This window comes from Rattus norvegicus, chromosome 1 (assembly GCF_036323735.1).
Source record: "Rattus norvegicus strain BN/NHsdMcwi chromosome 1, GRCr8, whole genome shotgun sequence".
Lineage (NCBI taxonomy): Eukaryota > Metazoa > Chordata > Mammalia > Rodentia > Muridae > Rattus > Rattus norvegicus.
Window position 1 is genome coordinate 212,501,188 of NC_086019.1, and position 6,199 is coordinate 212,507,386.

A 6,199-nucleotide genomic window follows, 5' to 3' on the forward strand; every position below is an offset into this window, starting at 1 on the left:
TGACTCAGCCCAGCCTGCCCCACAATCCCATTTGTTCCAGATTGTGTTGTGTTTAATAAGCAATGTGTTCTTGCTTGAAAACAATGTCAAAACATCGTATGTCACAGCAAATTCCTCCTGCGTGCTTCTTGGTTTTAAAAAAGGCACATGATGTGCCAAACTGTCTTTGCAACCTGTTTTCAAAGTCCAAAACCATTTTCTTCCCTTTTTTCTTTTTTTTAAGGATTCATGGGGAGGGAGATTGAAGAGACAGGCCAGTGCATAAAAGAACTAGCTGCTCTTCCAGAGTCCTGAGTTCAATTCCCGGCAATACATGTTGCTCACAAGCATTCATCATGGGATCTGACTCATATACATAAAATGCATAAATACATCTTAACAAGAAGTCTGTTTCTGGGGGCTGGAGAGATGGTTCAGCGGTTAAGAGCACCCAATTGCTCTTCCAGAGGTCATGAGTTCAATTCCCAGCAATCACATGGTGGCTCACAACCATCTGTAATGGGATCTGATGCCCTCTTCTGGTGTATCTGAAGACAGCTACAGTGTACTTATATATAATAAATAAATAAATCTTTAAAAAAAAAGGGGGGGGGCTGGGGATTTAACTCAGTGGTAGAGCGCTTACCTAGGAAGCGCAAGGCCCTGGGTTCGGTCCCCAGCTCCGAAAAAAAGAACCAAAAAAAAAAAAAAAAAAAAAGTCTGCTTTTGGAAGTCTGGGTGGCACAGACCTTTAATACCAGCTCCAGAAGCAAAGATAGGGGGATCCCTAGAGTCTGAGGTCAGCATGGGCTACATAGTGAGACCCTGTCTCAAAAACAAACAAAAATAACAAAAATTATTTATGACTGGTTCACACACACACAGACACACACACCTACTTTTACTTGCCTTTGGCTTGTTTGCATAGAAGTCAGGTAATGGGGGTTGGGGATTTAGCTCAGTGGTAGAGCGCTTGCCTAGCAAGCGCAAGGCCCTGGGTTCGGTCCCCAGCTCTGAAAAAAAAAAAAAAAAAAAAAAAGTCAGGTGATGGCAGCACCTTGGGCATCATGCGCCCTCTGGTGGACATCAGTGGCAATGACGACAGTTGGCCACACCACAGGACGTTTAAGCCTCCCCAAGGATTGTACTTACTCCAGACCCAACTTCAGAATTGAACTTACTGGGAGACGGCCCTGAAGCCCTGACTCTCATACTCATCGGCTTTGGACGCCCCCACGTTCCGCTGAGCCTTCCTTCATCCACTCAAACAGTCCTTGTCTATTTCCTGCTTGGAAAGGATGAAGAAAGATACCACATGGGAAGCTGACGGCCCAGACAATCCCACAGCTAAGAAAGTATTCCAGCTCAAGGGAGAAGGGCTCAGGCTTCTTCTTCCACACGAGGGAGCTATAGTTCCTCTGTGCTCTGGTCCTGTTCTGGGAAGCTTTGTCAGCCTTGGGTCCTGAGGATCCCAGGAAGATGAAGGCATTTTTTTTTGGGGGGGGGGGGTTCTTTTTTTCGGAGCTGGGGACCGAACCCAGGGCCTTGCGCTTCCTAGGTAAGCGCTCTACCACGGAGCTAAATCCCCAGCCCCCATTTTTTTTTTTTTAACCCCTGGCTGTCAGCTACCACCACTGTCGTGCTTGATTTATTCGTTTTTATTTTACGTGTACGGGTTTGTTGCCTACTTGTGTGTCTGTGCGCCACGCACAAGCAGTGCCTGAGAAGGCCAGAAGAGGGCATCAGATACCCAGTTACAGACTCTTGGGTGCTGAGGTCTGAACCTACGTCCTCTGCCAGAGTAGCAAATGCTGTTAATGATCTATTTCGACAGCTGATCCCCACCCCCTTCCAAATGAGGCCTGGCAAAGCATGTTTGTAATCTGAGAGCTCAAAGCAACAGGACCATGGCTTCTAGCTAGCCTTGGCGTTCCAGTTCCTAGTACTGTGCTAAACACTGGACCAAAAGCAGGTTGGGGAGGAAAGACTTATTTACACTTCCGAGTCCCAGTGCATCATGGAGGGATCAAGCATCAGTCCAGGCAGGAATCTGGAGGTAGGAGCTGAAGCAGAGAAGATGGAGGATGCTTACCGGTTTGCTCTTAATGGCTTGTTTTCCATACACTGCGGACAGGCCTAGAAGTCAATCTGATGGGGACATCTCAATTGAAGTTCCCTCCTCCTAGGTAACCCTAGCATGTGTCAAATTGACAAAAAACAAAAAACCTAACCAGTACACTCAGTTATACAGTGAGCGAGCTCTACCAGCCTCACTCCCCTCCAAACAAACAAACGAACAAACAAGCGAATGAATTCCCTCTAAGCAGGCACAGTGACCCCTGCTGCAGTGCCCACTGCCCAGGAGCTGAGGTCCAAGGTTCCCTTGAGCCCAGGAACTTCAGAGCAGTCTGAGCAGCATAGTGACACCAAATCTCAAAAACTAGACAGGAAACGGCTTGGGTGTGGGGCACTCAGGTGATAAAGGGTTTGCCTTGTAACTCAAGGACCTAAGCTAAATAGACCCGGGCACAGCCTTGGTGCTGGGGAGGCAGAGACAGGCAGATCCTCAGAGCTCCCTTCTAGCCAGCCCCGTGCAGGCCTAGCTCAGAAAATAAGCTAGTAGGTGTTCCTGGGGTACAGCAATTGTTCTGTGGCCACACACGCCCATGCACACTGAGGCCTGGGATGTAGCTCAGTTGGTAGTGTTAGACTAACGTGCAAAGTTATCCTCAAACACTGCATAAAGCATGATGGCACAGGCAGGCCTATAATCCCAAGTCTTGGGAAGAGTAAGCAAGAGGATGGAGAGTTAGGGGCAAGCTGGGACCGTCTCAAAAGTAATAACAATAACTGTCTTAGGGCTTTCCTGCTGTGCACAGACACCATGACCAAGACAACTCTCACAAGAACATTTAATTGGGGCTGGCTTACAGGGTCAGAGGTTCAGTCCATTATCATCAAGGCAGAAGCATGGCAGCATCCAGGCAGGCATAGTGTATGAGCTGAGAGTTCTACATCTTCATCTGAAGGCTGCTAGCAGAGTACTGGTTCCAGGCAGCTAGGAGTAGGGTCTTAAAGCCCATGCCCACAGTGACACAACTATTCCAACAAGGCCACACCTCCAAATAGTGCCACTCCCTGGGCCAAGCACATACAAACCATCACAATAACAATGGTAATAAGTCATTCTAAGGTGGGAGAGATGGGGGGCTGGAGAGAAGGCTCAGTGGGTAAGTGGCTCACCACCATCTGTAATGAAATCTGATGCCCTCCTTTTCTGGTGTGTCTGAAGACAGCAACAATGTGCTCACATACATAAAAATAAATCTTACAAAAAAGATGGGAGAGATAGCTCAGTGGATAAAGTGGTCATGTGTGGTGTGTTAGTCATTGTTTGCTTAAGGAAAAGAACATATAGAATGACTATATCTATTTAAAGGGGATTTATTAGACGGCTTTCTGACTATGTTATAGTGATCAACAATGGCTGACTCCCGGTGCCGGAGTCCTAGAAAGCCCTAGAGTGCTGCTGCTGGTGCTTCTCAGTGAGGATTCAGAAGCAGGTTCTAACACCAGTGACGGAATGCCTCAACAACGGGACAGATGAACTTGGCAGTAAGGGTGAGAGCAAGCAGGCAAAACCCAAAAGCTTCCCTCTGCTACAAGAGTTGTCTGGAGAAGGTTGGCCCAGGTTTAGGATGGGTTTAGGATCTGATGCCCTCCTCTTCTGGTGTGTCTGAAGACAGTGACAGTGTACTTACGTATGATAAATGAATAAATCTTTAAAGAAAGAAAGAAAGAAGAAAAGAAAAAAATCCCTCCCAGGTATGCCCAGATGCTTGGGTTTTAGCTGATTCCAGATGTAGTCAATTTGAGAAACATCAGCTGGGTAGGCTTGGAGGCTCTCAGGAGGCAGAGGCAGACGCTCCCTGGGGCAAGCTAGGCAGTTAGACTCACCAAAATCCTCCAGCCCGGGGCCTCAATAGATAAAGTGAAATATGATCAAGGAATATACCCAATGTCAGTTCTCACGCACATAAACATGTACACCTACACAGATAAACTCACACATATGCACACACATGTACATACAAAACAAAAACAAAAATAAACCTGAGGGTCTGGGGAGTTGGCTCAATGGTTAGAGCACTGAGGAACTGGATTCAATTCCCAGAATCCACATGTGTGTCCTTTAACTGTCCTGAACTCCAGCTCCAGGGCATCCGACACGCTCTTCTGAACTACGCAGGCACCGGCCACCTATGTGGTGTCTATACATACATGTAAACAAAACACTAAGAAACATTAAAAATAAATGTAAGTACTCTAAAAATAAAAAGGCAGATGAGACACACAAACGTGGAGCTTGGTGGCTGCACCTGTGCATGGGAACCTAGGATCCTGGGCTCAACTGACAGCCCAGGCAGGAGAGGTCAGGACAGGGAAAGGCAGTAGGGGCATCATAGTAAAAAAGTCACATCCAATTGGTGACATAAGTCGTGGCGTAAGCAGGGCTTAGTGGTGCACATGGGAGGCAGAGACTGGTGGATCTCTAAGTTTGAGGCCACTCTGCTGTCAAAAAAGAAAGAAAGAAAGAAAGAAAGAAAGAAAGAAAGAAAAGGAAGGAAGGAAGGAAGGAAGCTGTGTGTTTGTGGTGGAGAGATGCTGCTCTATAGCTTTTATTGGTGTGACAAAATACCATGACCTAAAAAACAAGCTAGGGAGAAAAGAATGAGTTTGGCTTACACTTCCATAGTGCTTCTCATCCTCAAAGGAAAGCAGGGAAAGAACTGAAACTGGGGGCTGGGGATTTAGCTCAGTGGTAGAGCGCTTACCTAGGAAGCGCAAGGCCTTGGGTTCGGTCCCCAGCTCCGAAAAAAAGAACCAAAAAAAAAAAAAAAAAAAAAAAAAAAAACTGAAACTGGCAGGAACTGGAGGCAGGAGCTGATGTAGAGGCCATGGAGGGTACTGCTTACTGGTTTGCTCATTGTTTGCTCAGCCTGCGATCCTGTGGAACCCAGGACCACCAACCTAGGGGTGGGTCTCCCCACATCAATCACTAATTAAGAAAATGCCTTGGGGGGTTGGGGATTTAGCAAGCGCAAGGCCCTGGGTTTGGTCCCCAGCTCCGAAAAAAAGAAAAAAGAAAAAGAAAAAGAAAAAGAAAATGCCTTGGGGTTGGTGAGATGGCTCATAAGAGCACTGGCTGCTGTTCCTTCCAGAGGTCCTGAGTTCAGATCCCAGCAACCACGCGGTGACTAATAACCATCTATGAAAGGATCTGATGCCCTCTTCTGGCCTGCAGGTGTACATGCAGACAGAACACTCATTAAAAAACAAAACAGAGGGCTGGAGAGACGGCTCAGCGGTTAAGAGCACTGACTGCTCTTCCTGAGGTCCTGAGTTCAATTCCCAGTAACCCCATGGTGGCTCATAACCATCTGTAATGGGATCCGATGCCTGGTGTGTCTGAAGACAGTGACAATGTATACATAATACATAAATAAATCTTAAAAAAAAAAAAAAAAGGGGCTGGAGAGATGGCTCAGCGGTTAAGAGCACCCGACTGCTCTTCCAGAGGTCATGAGTTCAATTCCCAGCAACCACATGGTGGCTCACAACCATCTGTAAAGAGAACCGATGCCCTCTTCTGGTGTATCTGAAGACAGCTACAGTGTACTTATATATATAATAAATAAATAAATCTTAAAAAAAAACAAAAACAAAACAAAAACAGAAAGGAGGGAAGGAAGTGCTTTACAGCCACATCTTTTTTTTCTTTTTTAAATTTTATGTGAGTGCTCTATCTGCACGTACACCTGCATGCCAGAAGAGGCCATCAGATCCCGTTACAGATGGTTGTGAGCCACCATGGGGTTGAACTCGGGACCTCTGGAAGAGCAGTCAGTGCTCTGACCTGCTAGGCCATCTCTCCAGCCCCTATTAAAGTATTTTAATGTAGCTTTAAGCTCAAGAGTTAGAGCAAGATGTGCTCAGAAGCATGTATGGCGCCCTTGAGAGCACGGAAGCAAAGAACTGCTGCTCACTTCAACATTAGCGAATAATTTATTATTATATGTGTTCTTATTGTTTTTAGTTTTTCAAGACAGGGTTTGTCTGTGTAGACCTGACTGTCCTGGAATTTGCTCTGTAGACCAGGCTGCCTGTGTCTGCCTCTGCCTCCCCAAGTGCTGATTTTAAGGGCATGCATAGCACTGCC